This window comes from Heterocephalus glaber, unplaced genomic scaffold, assembly GCF_053883595.1.
Source record: "Heterocephalus glaber isolate CG9 unplaced genomic scaffold, H.glaber_assembly_v1.0 deba00001547, whole genome shotgun sequence".
Taxonomy (NCBI): Eukaryota; Metazoa; Chordata; class Mammalia; order Rodentia; family Bathyergidae; genus Heterocephalus; species Heterocephalus glaber.
Genome location: NW_028258340.1, coordinates 17,635,396 through 17,649,053, shown reverse-complemented (window position 1 = coordinate 17,649,053; position 13,658 = coordinate 17,635,396). Strand labels below are relative to the sequence as shown.

Here is a 13,658-nt window from a genome sequence, read left to right as displayed (position 1 = left end):
TGGGCAAGCACTGAGAAGGGGATGTCTAGGAGGAATGGACCCTCACCATTCACCAAATCTGTTAGTGCCTTGATCTTGGACTTTTAAACTCTATAAAAGTAAGAAATAAATTTATCTTGTTTATAAGACACTCAATTTACGGAATGTTTGTTATAGCAAATCAATGGACTAAGAGCTGGTATTACAACAGTGAACATGTAATAGATGGATAATGATATCTAATATCCATTGAGCACTTCCTAGAGGCTTAAGGATGTAATAAGCTCTATCCACACATAGACTTAATTTTATTCGTACACAACAATTCTATGAAGTTGGTAATTGGAGAGTTCTCATTTTACACACAAGAAAATAAACTTGCAGATGTTCAACACCACCCGGGTTGGCACAGGCGAAAATAGGGTAACCCAGGATACCTATGCAGGTTTGCCTGTCTCTAGAGTATGTATTTTTAACTACTATATCATATATCTTTCCAAAGAAATTCTGGATTGGCAAAGTAACAGGAAAAATACGGTGCTGCTAGATTCTAAATTGTACTCATCTCCCAAGCAGAAATGGATCCTTATTTTTTACAATAAAAAGCTAACTCTCAATCATAGACTATTGATTCATACTTTGCACTAACCATATAACAAATAGTTTCATTTAGGGAGGAGGATATTTTGTCAAGGCCTAGGAACGATTTCTTGCTCTCCTGATATTTTAGTCCTTGCAGCAATGGCTTCAGAAGCCTCCCGTGGGGCTTCTTGGCTGTCTCTGAAGCACTAGAGCAGGAGTCTCTGATGCCATGCATCATGACAATCTGTTGGGAAGAAGAACCCTATGCAGATATGGGGAGAATATTATCATGCATCATCGCTGCCCTATCAAGATGGCATTTATGGATCTTTAACATGATACACGATGTCCAAATGTTCCAGTGAGCAATTTCTAAGGGACAAATTCCCCTCGCTTAGAGAACAGTTTGTGTAATGTAATGTCTGCCCACAAGGACAGTGTCACTTACTTGACTTTACGTGCTGTTTGGACTTACTTGATCTGGGCAGGTGTTATTTCTCTATCTGGTTCACTGTTTTGATAAAATCACTGTTTACACTGACCTCACCTATAACCCTTGTGTACTTTCCCATTCCAAATGCAAGTCAGTGTGTATGCACAAAGTAAGAATGGACTTCAAATCGACCTAAATATCTCTCCACTGAAATGTGCTGTTATTTAGAGTGTAAGACTTTTATATGATTCTTAGATAAAAGACATTGTGATAATCACTCTGTTCAACTTAGGGTTTTTAAAAGTGGTCATTAAAAACTGTATGTTAAATGGGGTTTCTTTTGAGGGTAATGAAAGTGTTCTAGTATTAGTGGCACAACCACTGTGAATATAGTAAGAACCACTGAATTGCATACTTCAAAAGAGTGAATTTGATAGTATATGTGTCATATACTAGTAAAAAGTAAAAAGAGCCCCTTCCAACCATACACCTGCACAAAAATACAATATCTTTATTCAACATTATGTAATATCACCGAAACTAAGTTTTACAGGGGTTGAAGCTAAATATTATTCCCTTTCCTTATGAGTAAATGCACGGATTAAAAGAATCAGAATTAAGTGCCCATGCAGAAAGCTGGTTAAAATTCATATATGAATTCACATCTCTAAAAGTAAATGATCCATAATCATATTGTCTTGTGTAATAGAAAGATTAGAAAACAGATTTCTTAAATGTCAATGCGGAAACCTGAATAAGAACAATGATTTCAAAGTGGAACCATTCTGTTTCAGATAATATGCCTTTCTAGTAAGCGCAAATAAACACGTGAGGGGGAAGTAGAAACAAGAACCACCATGGAGATTGCCAGATGCAGGATACCTGCCAATACTACAGGTGCACTCCATGCTGGACCTCTCCCTTCTCTGGCCAGGCACTCAGCCTTGAGTATCCATCCGGTTAAATCATACCTAGATTGTGGATCCCCTTATGTTCAATTACATACATGTTTCAATGTTCTTTTGTTAGAGTATTTTGATTTTCACTTTCTCAAAATCCTGGAAACAGATTTTAATCCTTCAACAATGGTTTGGAGTATGAAGGAGATGAAAAAATAAGTTCCAATTATCAATCACAGCCCTCTCCTTTCCCTTCTTTTTTGTTCTTTTTTAAAAAAGTCTACTTGTCTCCCTCTGAATTCTACAATGTCATGGGATCCTGTGGCTTGTTTTTTTTTGTTGTTGTTGTTATTGTTCCTATCTAGTGGTGACAGCTAAAGTTCTCTGGAGTGATCTAAACTCCAGACTCACCAGATTAGCCAGTCTTCATGTCTTCTTGAAACATACTGACTGGAGCCTCTAACAGCCTTTAAAGTGTGTCTGTCTTCCCACTAGTAGAGATGTTGGTAGTGTGTTCTCAAACCTGTTTTTACTAGTGAGTATTGAAGTTATATAACTTAGAGAGTTCCAAAATCAAAGAACTGTTCATCTAAAGAGAAAAATGTTATTACTTCTATGAAAAGCAGGTCAATATTCTGGAAACATGCTTCAAAAAGAGAAAGAAAATAAATATAGTTGAAATAGGTGTGAATGGGAAAACTGCAAAAGATTAGGAAAACAACCTAAAATTTTAGAAGGACTATATTCCAAATACTTATCACAGATGACATGGAAGTAAAAGCAAGACTATTAGAGAGGAAGAAGATGGGGAGGGAAGAGAGAAGGGGAAGAGGTAATAGCAAGTGGAAACTTATCATAGTATGTTATATCATGTATGAATATGCCAAAAAGAAACCCACTGTTCTGTATAACAAATATATATTAATAGAAATTAAAAGTAAATGGGTAAGTAAATAAATACTCCATCTTTCCATGGGGAGGGGGAAATATTTCTCATGTTCCCTGATGGGGCTCTCTCTGCATTAAAGAAAGTAGAATTGTCAATCAAAGTTGCTATTATCAGTATGACTTATGGAGAAGGCCAATCAGTGACTTTCCCCTCAAAGAAAAAGCTTTCATACAACATTAAAATATTTGTGACTATTTTAAATTAAAATAAAATGTTTAAGTCATATTTTTATGATCCCTTCATTTAACTGACTTTTTCCATTAAATGTTGATATAGATCCTCATTGAATTGGAAAAGAGGGGATCTATTAAAAATTTGTACTACCACTAGTATTTACAAGTGCTCTTGCTAGTAGTCCTATCACCAATTAAGAGGAACAGTCAAATGTTCAGTTCAATCTGAACCTTCAATTTCTATTAAGGGATATGATAAAGGAACCATTGATTGGGGAGAGATCAGTTGATAAAATGATTATTTGGGAGAAGGGTCACTTTGAGAAGAATCTGATGGCCTGAGAAGACCACAGGAATTTAGCCAGGTAGGAATCATCACGAGGAGAGGACTCGAGCACATGAGCGCAGAGGGGTGGAGATAACCAATGGTAAAAAAGATAAAAAGAAAAAGTAAGAGTGTTATCAAGGAGAGAGTCAAATTAATGTTCACTTTGGCATTTGACCTAGGTTCTGGCATCAGTTTCATACCACCCCAGGATGGCTGACCAGTGTCAGCTGTCAGCACCTAAAGGCATATATGACAAGAAATTTAGCCCCCTCAAGGCTGACTCACAAAATATATGTAAAGGGTGAATATAGGTACTAGGTCACTTAAGGGGACATAACATTGGATTTGCTTATATTTCAAATATTAGAGTTTTCAATATTGTGTACATAAATTTATGTTTAAATAATTAAACAGTCCAAAAATGTCAAAAAGTTCAGTCGAGTCTGAGCAGTATGATGTACTATTTAATGATGCCAGGATTTCATTAGGTTTTATTCTAGTTTGGAAGCAGTAAGTGAGAAAACATTGAAGGGAGCCATTATACTCTGGCTTTTCTTTGAATCATTTAAGCATCTGGAATATGTTCTCCATGAAAGAGCAAACCAAGTCTAATTTTACTATGACTAGTTTCATGTAGGTGAAATTTTCACCTCATTAAATGTTGTCTGATTATAGATATAAAAGTACTGATTTAGAATGATATGTAAGTCTGATATGTCAAGTTTTTCTTCTTTTTATAAAATGAAATTGCCTGTCATATCATTGCTTATCTTTATGTAGTTCAGGATTTGTTCAAATATATGCTTAGAATTATGTATAGAACCATTTTTGCAACAAAAGAAAAGGAATTATCTATTAACAAGGGAACATTATTTCTGAGGGAACAATTCTGACTTGACAGTTAAGAGACACTTCCTACTGTAAGGCAGGGAAGGTCAATTTGGAAGATAAGAAAGAGTAAGTTGAGAGAATTTTGCTTTGAGACTGCAAAATCGTCTGTAAAATATGAACAACAGAGTTGGCATAGTGTGCACTGCCTACTATAGCATGCAATACAAGGTGTGCACTGAATAGTCATAGAATAAAAATAAGAATTAAGGGTCGCTGGGAGCATTTGAATTAGTTGTGGTAGCGTCTGTGAGAGTGAGCTGAACCTAAGAAATGTAGTGAGGCTGCCAGGCATTTGTGGCTAAAGATCAACATTTTTGTAGCAGAATCAATCTGCCCAAATTCTTCACTTTTTCCAACCATGTTCCAGGCAAGCAGGGAAAAAAACAATTGATCCAGGTCTGGGGTTTTGTCAGACGATTGTGGCACAAATACTTAGGAATAAAGGAGTTTCAATTTTATCAGAATGTGATTGAAATACAGACTGTGGAACCTACACTGGATTAGGAAAAAAAGAAAGCAAGATGAAGCTTGTAGATGGAGGGAAAATAAAAGTGTCAATTTTGGAGATCTAGGATAATTCAGAAAAGGCCACAGGAGTAGCTACACATGCAAACCACAGGGAGAGGAGACTGGATATTTGAATCAGCTCTGCTAGTTTTTCCACTTATGAGTTTATGTACAAATGGATATATATATATATATATATATATATATCTTTATTTACATACCAACAGTGGTACTGAGAGTCTTAAAATCTTTTCTTCTTGGGGATACTAAACTTTTCTCTTAAAATCTTAACTTGCTCATTCATTGAGGTCCTATCTCGCTAAAAATTTAAAATTAGTAGAGTACAGAAATGAAGTATCATTCTAGGGTTACATGTTGTGGAGAGAAATTTACATTATAAATACTACTTAAGAAATGAAGTACAGTAGTAGGAAGAATGTTTCTACTGGTAAGGAGGAAAAGAGATGAAGGAGGGGAGGGAAGGAAAGGAAGAGGAATTTGAAGAAAAAATATTGAAGAAAAACGTAGAAATAGAGCTTTTGCAAATGGAGAGGTAAAGGAGAGGTGGTGGGGTTGGATGGAGAGGAGGGGAAGGGGGCAAAAAACATTAAGATGTGTTCTTTACATGTACAGTTTCCCCACAATGAAAGAGATCATTATGTACTGCAAACATGTACTAATAAAAAAAGAAATATAAAAAAAACGAAGGAGTGACCAACTGGATTTTTCTCTACACTGAAACCTTACTGAAGGAATGTTTGTGAACCAAAACCCTGGTGGGGGAGGGTGTGTGTGTGTGTGGGGGGGGCGAGGTGTTAAGAAGTTTCAGGAGTCTTCATTCTGGGTTAGGAATGGAAGGCCTAAGCAGTACCTTTGCTGTGGCTCTTGTATGTGGCTCAGGGAAACTCGCAGCACCCAGGAATCGGGGGCAAGGACAGTGCAGCAGTTTTATAACTTTTGCATTTCTGGATAGCTATGTTACCCTAATAGGGCCACATTAGAACCATACTCTGCTTTGCTCAGGGGATCAAAGAAACATCTGATAAAGTGTAGGCAAGCCTTTCATGAGCTTCATCAGGCTTAGAGACCTCGACTGTTACCACCAGTTCTTGCCTTTATACTCCGGGTGGTTTCTGCCTGGTGTGGTACCTTCGTGTTGGATAGCTACTTCCTTAGGCCAGGTTATACAGAAGCAGGACTAAGTGCTCTTTAGAGAAGGAGTATGGGAGAAGCAGGAAGACAGGCCAAGAAAGCTAGATAAAGATGTAGTCTTGGCTGGAGACCCGAGTCAGCCTGGCTCTAAGGAGCTTTGAATCACAAATTATACCATGGTAGGTCCCATGTTGAGATGAAGAGACTGTCCATTTTTACCCATGGAGGGCTTAACAGAGCAAGGGTGATATAACTTGTCAGTGAAGGTGGCTTCCTTTTGGCTGAGGGAGGTTCACTGGAAAAGGATGCAACTATAAGCCTTCAGCAGCTAATGCTTAGAGTTGTCGGGAAGGAATCTGGCTGAGCTTCCAAAAGTAGCCACTGCATTGATGAAGTTCGTCTGATTTCCAACCTCCTTTAGCCTTGTACTTTTCCCTGTTTTTTTTCAAGAGGCTTCTTATGTTAATTTTCATTTCTAATACTATGGGGCTGTCTCATAGATATACAACAAAATGAGGACATGTTGCCCTTTCCATAAGGTCAAATCTCTGGTTTCTGTCAAATTCTGAAGGATTATGTGGAGTTGTGACACAGACTGAATGAATACAATCCTTCGCCTTTAATATCACTTTTGCCTCTGGTAGAGACATTCTTGACAATAAATTATGCCATTGAAACACGTATCTTTTTTAAAAAAAAATAAAGATACAATTGCATTCCATGCCATCATCAATTTATACTGTGGTAGCCTAAAGGCAAAATATTATGTGGTTTCTTTTCATTGTCTTCTTTGCATTTGGTTTTCAGAGCAACTGTTGAGAACTTTCATATTTAGCGTGATTAGTTTTGAGCAGCAAGCTGGGTAATGCCATAACTAATGAAACAAACTCAGGACTAACAACCTAGATATAGCATAATCAGGATGATTTAGGGAAGGTGAAACACACTAACCAACCAACCAAACAATCAAAAACCCCAAAGATTTAGAAAAACAATGTGAAGTTTGTAGGCATGAAGAAATTTGGTATTCTCATTTCCTAATCAATTTTCAGTAATTATTTTTTTAACTATGGTTTGTTGTTGGACTGAATAACTTCCAAATTTGTGGCATTAAAAATAATAATTAACTATGGTGTATATTCAATACATTACCTGCATATTTTTATGAGAAATGATTTCTAGTTTCCTTTGACATTACTGAAATAGAATGCACACTCAAACATAAAAGTGTAAATTCGTTTTTTTAGAAATATTTTTTAATTCATTAAATTTATTGGTACATTTTAAGTATACAATATGATGCCATTCATCATTGGGAATTTGTACCTTTACATGATGTATCTTGGTTCTTATTTTTCCCCATTCCCCTGCCCTCCCTTCAACTCCTCCACCCCTCCCTATTTACAAAGTCTTTGTTTCTTTTTTCGTATTTTTTCCTTTTCCTTCTTCCCCCCTCCCCCACTTCCACTCCCCCTCCCCTTTAGACCTTTTCTTCCTATTTCACATTATCTATTATACATTGTGGTCCTCATTTACACGTTGTTTCTTACACAAGACAAACTATTAGATATTTATACATGTGTGTCCTATTTATTTCACTTAAGAGTATGGCCTCAATGTGCATCCATTTAGCTAAAAATGTCTCTAGTTTCTCATTCCTTATGGCTGAGTAGTACTCCATTTTATTAAAAAAAAAACACATCTTCTTTATCCAGTCCCCAGTTGATATGCAATTGGGCTGCTTCCAAGTTTTAGCTATTACAAATTGTGCCCCTGTAAACATAGGTATGCATGTATCGCTGTGGTATGATTTTTTAAATTCTTTTGGGAAGATACCCAGCAGGGGAATAGCTGTGTCAAATGGGACTTCCAGTACTAGTTCTTTGAGGTATCTCCATACTGATTTTCACTGTGGAGAGTCTACACTCCCACCAAGAGTGGAGAAGCGTTCCTTTCTCCCCACAACCCCACCAGTATTTGTTACTGGTTGATTTCTTGACAGCAGGCATTCTTTCTGGAGTGAGGTGGAATCTCAGAATTGTTTACATTTGCATCTCTTAAATGACCAGTGGTGTTGAACATTTTTTCATATGTTTATTTGCTGTTTCTCTTTCTTCTTCTGAGAAATGTCTGTTCATTTCAGATGCTCATTTTTGGATTGGGTCTTTTAAATTTGGGAGGTCTGATTTTTTTTTTTTTTTTTTTTTTGGTACTGGGGATCTAACTCAGGACCTTATGCTTGTGAGGCAGGCAGGCGGTGGCACCACTGAGCTAAATCCCTGGACCTGGGAGGTCTGATTTTTTAAAAGTTCTTTATATATTCTAGAGAGTAGACTTTTGTCTGAGGAACAGCTGCTGAAAATTTTTTTTCCCTCATTGTGGGTTGTGTCTTCACGCTGTTAGTCGTTTTTCTTCCTGTGTAAAAGCTTTTTAATAAGATGAGGTCCCAGTTGTTGATTCTTTGCGCTAGTTCAGGTGCGACTGAAGTTTTGTTCATTAAGTCTTTTCCTATGCCAATGTCTTCAAGAGTTTTACCTATCTTCTAGCAGGTTTAGTGTTTCTGTTTTAATATTTAGATCTTTGATCCATTTTGATTTTAATTTAGTGCACAGTGAGAAATACAGGTGTATTTTTAATCTTTGGCAAGTTGAAACCCAAGTTTTCCAACACTATTTTTTAAATAGGCTATCTTTCCTCCAATGAGTGTGGTTGTCTCCTTTGTCAAAGATGAGGTGGCTGAGTGTGTCTGGAGTTGTTTCTGCATTTTCTAATCTGCTCCACTGATCCTCGGGTCTGTTTCTTTGCCAGTACCATGCTATTTTTTATCACAGTAGCTTTGTAGTAGAGTTTCAAGTTGGGCATTGAGATACCTCCTACCTTGTGTTTGTTGCCTAGAATTGGTTTTAGTATTCTAGGTCTCTTCATAAATTCTTTTCAAACATTTTCCCCTTTGGACTAATCATAATTCTTCATATTTCAGGACATGGCTTCATTACGAAGCTTTAACTTTGATGTTCTTAAAAGCTGAATTATTCCTTTACCAGATTAGCAGGGTCCATTTCTTTCTTTTCTATGTCTGTTCATTTTCTTTTCACATATATAATTTGGGAATGAGAAAACGGTATAGCATTGATCATAAAGTTTTCACTTTTAAGAAGTAGAACAATCTTCATGACTTTCACTTCCCTGGGAACCTGTTTGTATAATTCTAACTCTGAATGCTAATTGTTTCTCCTTTATAGAAAAAAAAGCAATGAAACAAACAAATAAAGCCATTTTAAGCTTTGCATACCTTTCCAGTGACATAATTAAAACAAATAAATGGTAGTTCATGAGTGTTTTACAGAGGTTAATTGCAAAATATGTGCAATTAAATAAAAAGGTTTCTAATGAGTGTAAACAAATCACTTAAGCAGGCCATGTTTCAAGTTGCTAAGAAAATGGAAAGAAAACCAATTCTTTCTGAGAAGTTTTAATTATATGTGACAACACATAAAGCAAAATGGCAATTAATTAAATCTATTAACTTATTTCAAAATAAGTCAGAATCCATACTCCATTAAAAACATCAACCATGAGGATATTGATCTTCAAATTCAGGAGTTATTTGGACAGATTTAAGTTTTAAATTCAACAAGCTTTGGAACCTGCAAACATTCCATGGTCTGTGCCACATTTGCTGCTCTGCTCCTTCTCTGAATAGAGAATATTGTCTTGCTCTTTACCTCCCATATATGGCTCAAAACCTCAGTCTAAGGTAGCGATTCTCAAATAATAGATTGTATTATAATCATGCCGAGGGCTCATTCACACAAAGACTTCCGGGTTCCACTTAGAGGTTTTATTCAGTAGATCCAAGTTGGGCCTCAGATTTATACATTTCTAAGAACCTAAAGGCTGCTGAACTCTTAAATCTCACCAAACTTATTCATGACTTATAACCCTGAGGTATATCGTTCCTTAGGCTTGTAGTTTTACTCTTCTACTCTCTGCTAGCTGGGTCCTATTCATATACTTCAGATCTCAGCAAAACATGACCTTTAAAGAGAAGCTATCCCTCCACCTAAAGTATCTTCTATTCTCCTCACTCTCAGCACCTTATTTTTCTTGTTAACAGTGACCACAATTTGCAAGTGTGTACTTATGTCTTTATTTGTTTATCATCTGCTTTTCTCTAAATCAAAAGATTCATTTAGGCAGTTCTATATTATTTTTCTTACCAGGATATGCCTGTATATGGTACATGAAAATCCCTTAATACAACTATATTAAAGAATAAGCAGTCAAGTGTGGGATGTAGCTCAGTGGTAGAGCACTTGACTACCATATGCAAGGCCTAGTTTTTTTTTTTATTCTTAGCAGTACAAAACAAACAAACAGACAAACAAATATAATCAACACTTCAGACCAATAGCTATTCTCAGATTGCTTCATAAAAACAGTTTTCTCCAGAAATCTAATACTGGGTTCCCAAAGAAAAGAAACTTGCTCATTTCCTCTAAGTTCATATCTAAATTGTTTACATTTATCACTTGATTCATTTTCTACTGGAGCTATCTTTATGTGCTGAATTCTAAAGCATCTCTAACTCTCTGAGGAAGGCCATAACATCTTAGTTTTTGGTACCAACCAGGAATTTGTCAGAAAAAATGGAGCAAGTGAACAAAAAGAGAGTGAGCAATCTATTTAAGGAAAAAATGTTTTGCTAGTGGTGATGCAACCTGCTTATCTCATGGAAGGCATTTTAACAAGATATTTAGAAAAGGCTTGAAACACTAAAAGACTACACACCACGGTCATCAGGTGGAGCTCTATAGTGAGATGTACACTAGGCTCCACTACTGAACTAAACTGGTGAGCTTTGGCAGAGGACTGGGAATCTCTTTAAAGAAAACAGTGCCTTCTTCTGCTTTGCCCAAAGGGGCTATGCAAGGATTGGGATTATAGATGCTAGGGTTGAGATTCTGGGTGATCTCTTCATATCTACAGGATCTCTCTCTCTGCCTCTCCCTCACCCTTCCCTTTCTCTCACTTTGGAATTTTCCATGAAAGAGCAAGTATAAAAAGAAAATGGCCCCAAATAGGATTGTGGTAAACAGGAACAAATTATCTTTAAAACATGTTTTATAGGTCATAGAGATCTTAAAATGAATATTTTGTCATGTGTTTTTGTGCATGCTTGTCTATGCATACAAAAATATTATCAAGTATTGATCATATTCTGGGAATGTTTCAGGCACTGGGAATATAGCAATATATAGAACAGCCCCAGTTTCTATGATGATGGAGCTTAGCTGTAATGTATATAATTTCATATATATGATGACTATTATTTTATATAGGCTTACAAAGAAACAGATACCAAGCCAAAATGTATCCCCAGCTGTATAATGCGACATCCTTTTGCCAAGGAAATGCAGGACAAAGCATGACATTATATATATCAGTTCAAAGAGATGCTTTTTTTTCTTATTGAAACAAATTAACCTACCTATGCATGAATGAATAATAATTAATAGAGGAATTTAGGATTGTGAGTTACCTGTGCAAAATACTCCCCTATTTTGCTTTATAATGGGTACCTTTATCTTAGTTTAGTTCTATGGGGAAGGAACTCAGTATTGAAACAAAACTGACTTTCATGAATTTGATTTTCCACTTAATATACTATCAACTTCAACATACTAAAGCAGAAATGAATCACACACATATAGATATTTTCTAAGAAATGAGTTAAAAATGATACATGGAAGAGGGCTCAAAAATACTGCATGGTGCTCTTGAATATTCACTTTTACTTTCAGAGTGTTGCAGCTCTTAGATTTAATTAATGTTTTGAGTCTTTGCAAAATGGCTTTATTTATTACAGAGGAAACAAAATAAAGGAAGATATGCAACCACCTAAGATTAAATAAAATGAACATAAAATGAATTTTATTCATTCAAACTGATGCAACAACATGTTTAAAAATTAGATTGGTAAATTTAATAGTGCTTCATCATTTCATTATAGTCTGAGGCTAAAAAGAATATTTTATGTATTTACTTCTGAGCAATATTAGCCCTCCAGATATATCTGTGATTATTTTTACCTCCATGAACACATGTGTGTGAAATATCTAGCTTCTTGACCTAAGAACTTACTCAGGTTTTCATTTTTTTCACAACATCATTGATAATTTTTCCAAGATACTACTCTGATTTTTCTGATCACATCATAAGGTAATATCTAAATTCATCTCTTGATATAGTCTGTTATGGCAACTGCTATCATGATAATGTCCAGTTAGGTACATGCAAACGATGAATAAATTATTAGTTACTCAAATGTGTCTAAATGTCAAGCTGTCTAATCAATGTACTCAGATGTTATTAAGAAAAAAAAGCACAGTCATTGGCTAAATCTATCCTTTAAAAATAGTGATTGGTACTCATCTAACAAATATATTATACTGAAATATTAATACATTTTCTGTTTCAAAGTAGTGTGACTTAGGGTTCTCAAAAATCTGTGGGAGAGATGTAATAGTACTGATTATACTATTTCTATGAGAAAAGGTTTAAAAACCTTTAAAAAGAATCCTTTAAGAATTCACCCTTCTTTTCTTTTTCTTTTCCCTTCCTTCCCTTCCCCCTCCCTCCTCCCTATTTCCCCTTCTCATTTGAACAATTTCTTCCCATTTCTCAATATCTACTATACATTTTGGTCCCTATTTATACTTTTGGTTTCTCACACCAGGGAAACAATGGGGGTATTTACACATGAAGGAGGGGAAGAGGGGGGTGAAGGGAGGGGAGAGGAGTGGGCAAAAAAGAAGAACCAAGATGCATCATGTACAGATACAAATTCCTAAGATGAAAGTGATCAGGATATATATCTAAAATGTTCCAATAAACTTAATTAAAAAAAAAGAATTCATCATTTTTTGAATCAAACTACGTCAGATTTCATGAAGACTCCTCTTGGATAATACACTCACCAGCACCACCCTCAACCCTCTGGCAATTTTACCAACCAGACAACCTTGGTAACGTCTTCCTTTAACCCTTATAACAAAGTGTCATGGTCATTGCAAAGGTAGTATTTTATTTACGATGTAAGCTAAAAGATTAGTCGAATCTAGGATCACTTGTTTAGGATATATTTCCTTTAAACTTATACTTTAATGGATGAATAGAAGTCATCATATTATTGAATAACCCTTATAGAGATTAGTATTGGGTTTGTGTATGTATGAATCAATGAACCATTCTCTTACTTTAGCCTAGCCCCTGCTAGAAATGTGTGGAGGCTAACAGCCAACTGGCAAGTTGTGAGTAAAGCAGGTAGAAAGCTGTTCAAAGTATCCTGCCTGCTTGGGGACTGACAAGACGCTTAAACCATAGGGCAATTAAATGGGTATTATTAAGTGAGACCTAATAGTTTTTAGGGTTATAGCAATGTATAGATCCTAAGTTAGGTCGCAATGTTTTAAGAGTAGAAAAATAAGTGAATATAAGGAACTAGCAGGGTTGGGCATGTAGCTCAGTATTAAAGTACTTGCCTGGCACACACAAGGTTCTATCCCCAGTACTACAAAACAGAGCAATGAAAAGGAAACAGCAGTGGTTTGTTATTGGTTCTCCAAAACATACCAATGACTGTCAATGACTGTCACCTCACTTTTTAAAAACTTTTTTAAAATTTATTTTTGAGACAGGGTCTCAGTATGTAGCCCAGGCTGGCCTCAAACTTGTGGAGATCCTCCTGCCTCGGCCTCCCGAA

At 36.0% G+C, this 13,658-nt stretch overlaps 1 protein-coding gene across 12 annotated transcripts in view; it reads right to left on the bottom strand.

Moving 5' to 3' along the window:
* Dmd (dystrophin) overlaps positions 1–13,658 on the bottom strand; it is a 2,486,572-nt gene that overhangs the window by 315,994 nt on the left and 2,156,920 nt on the right. The window lies entirely within an intron of this gene.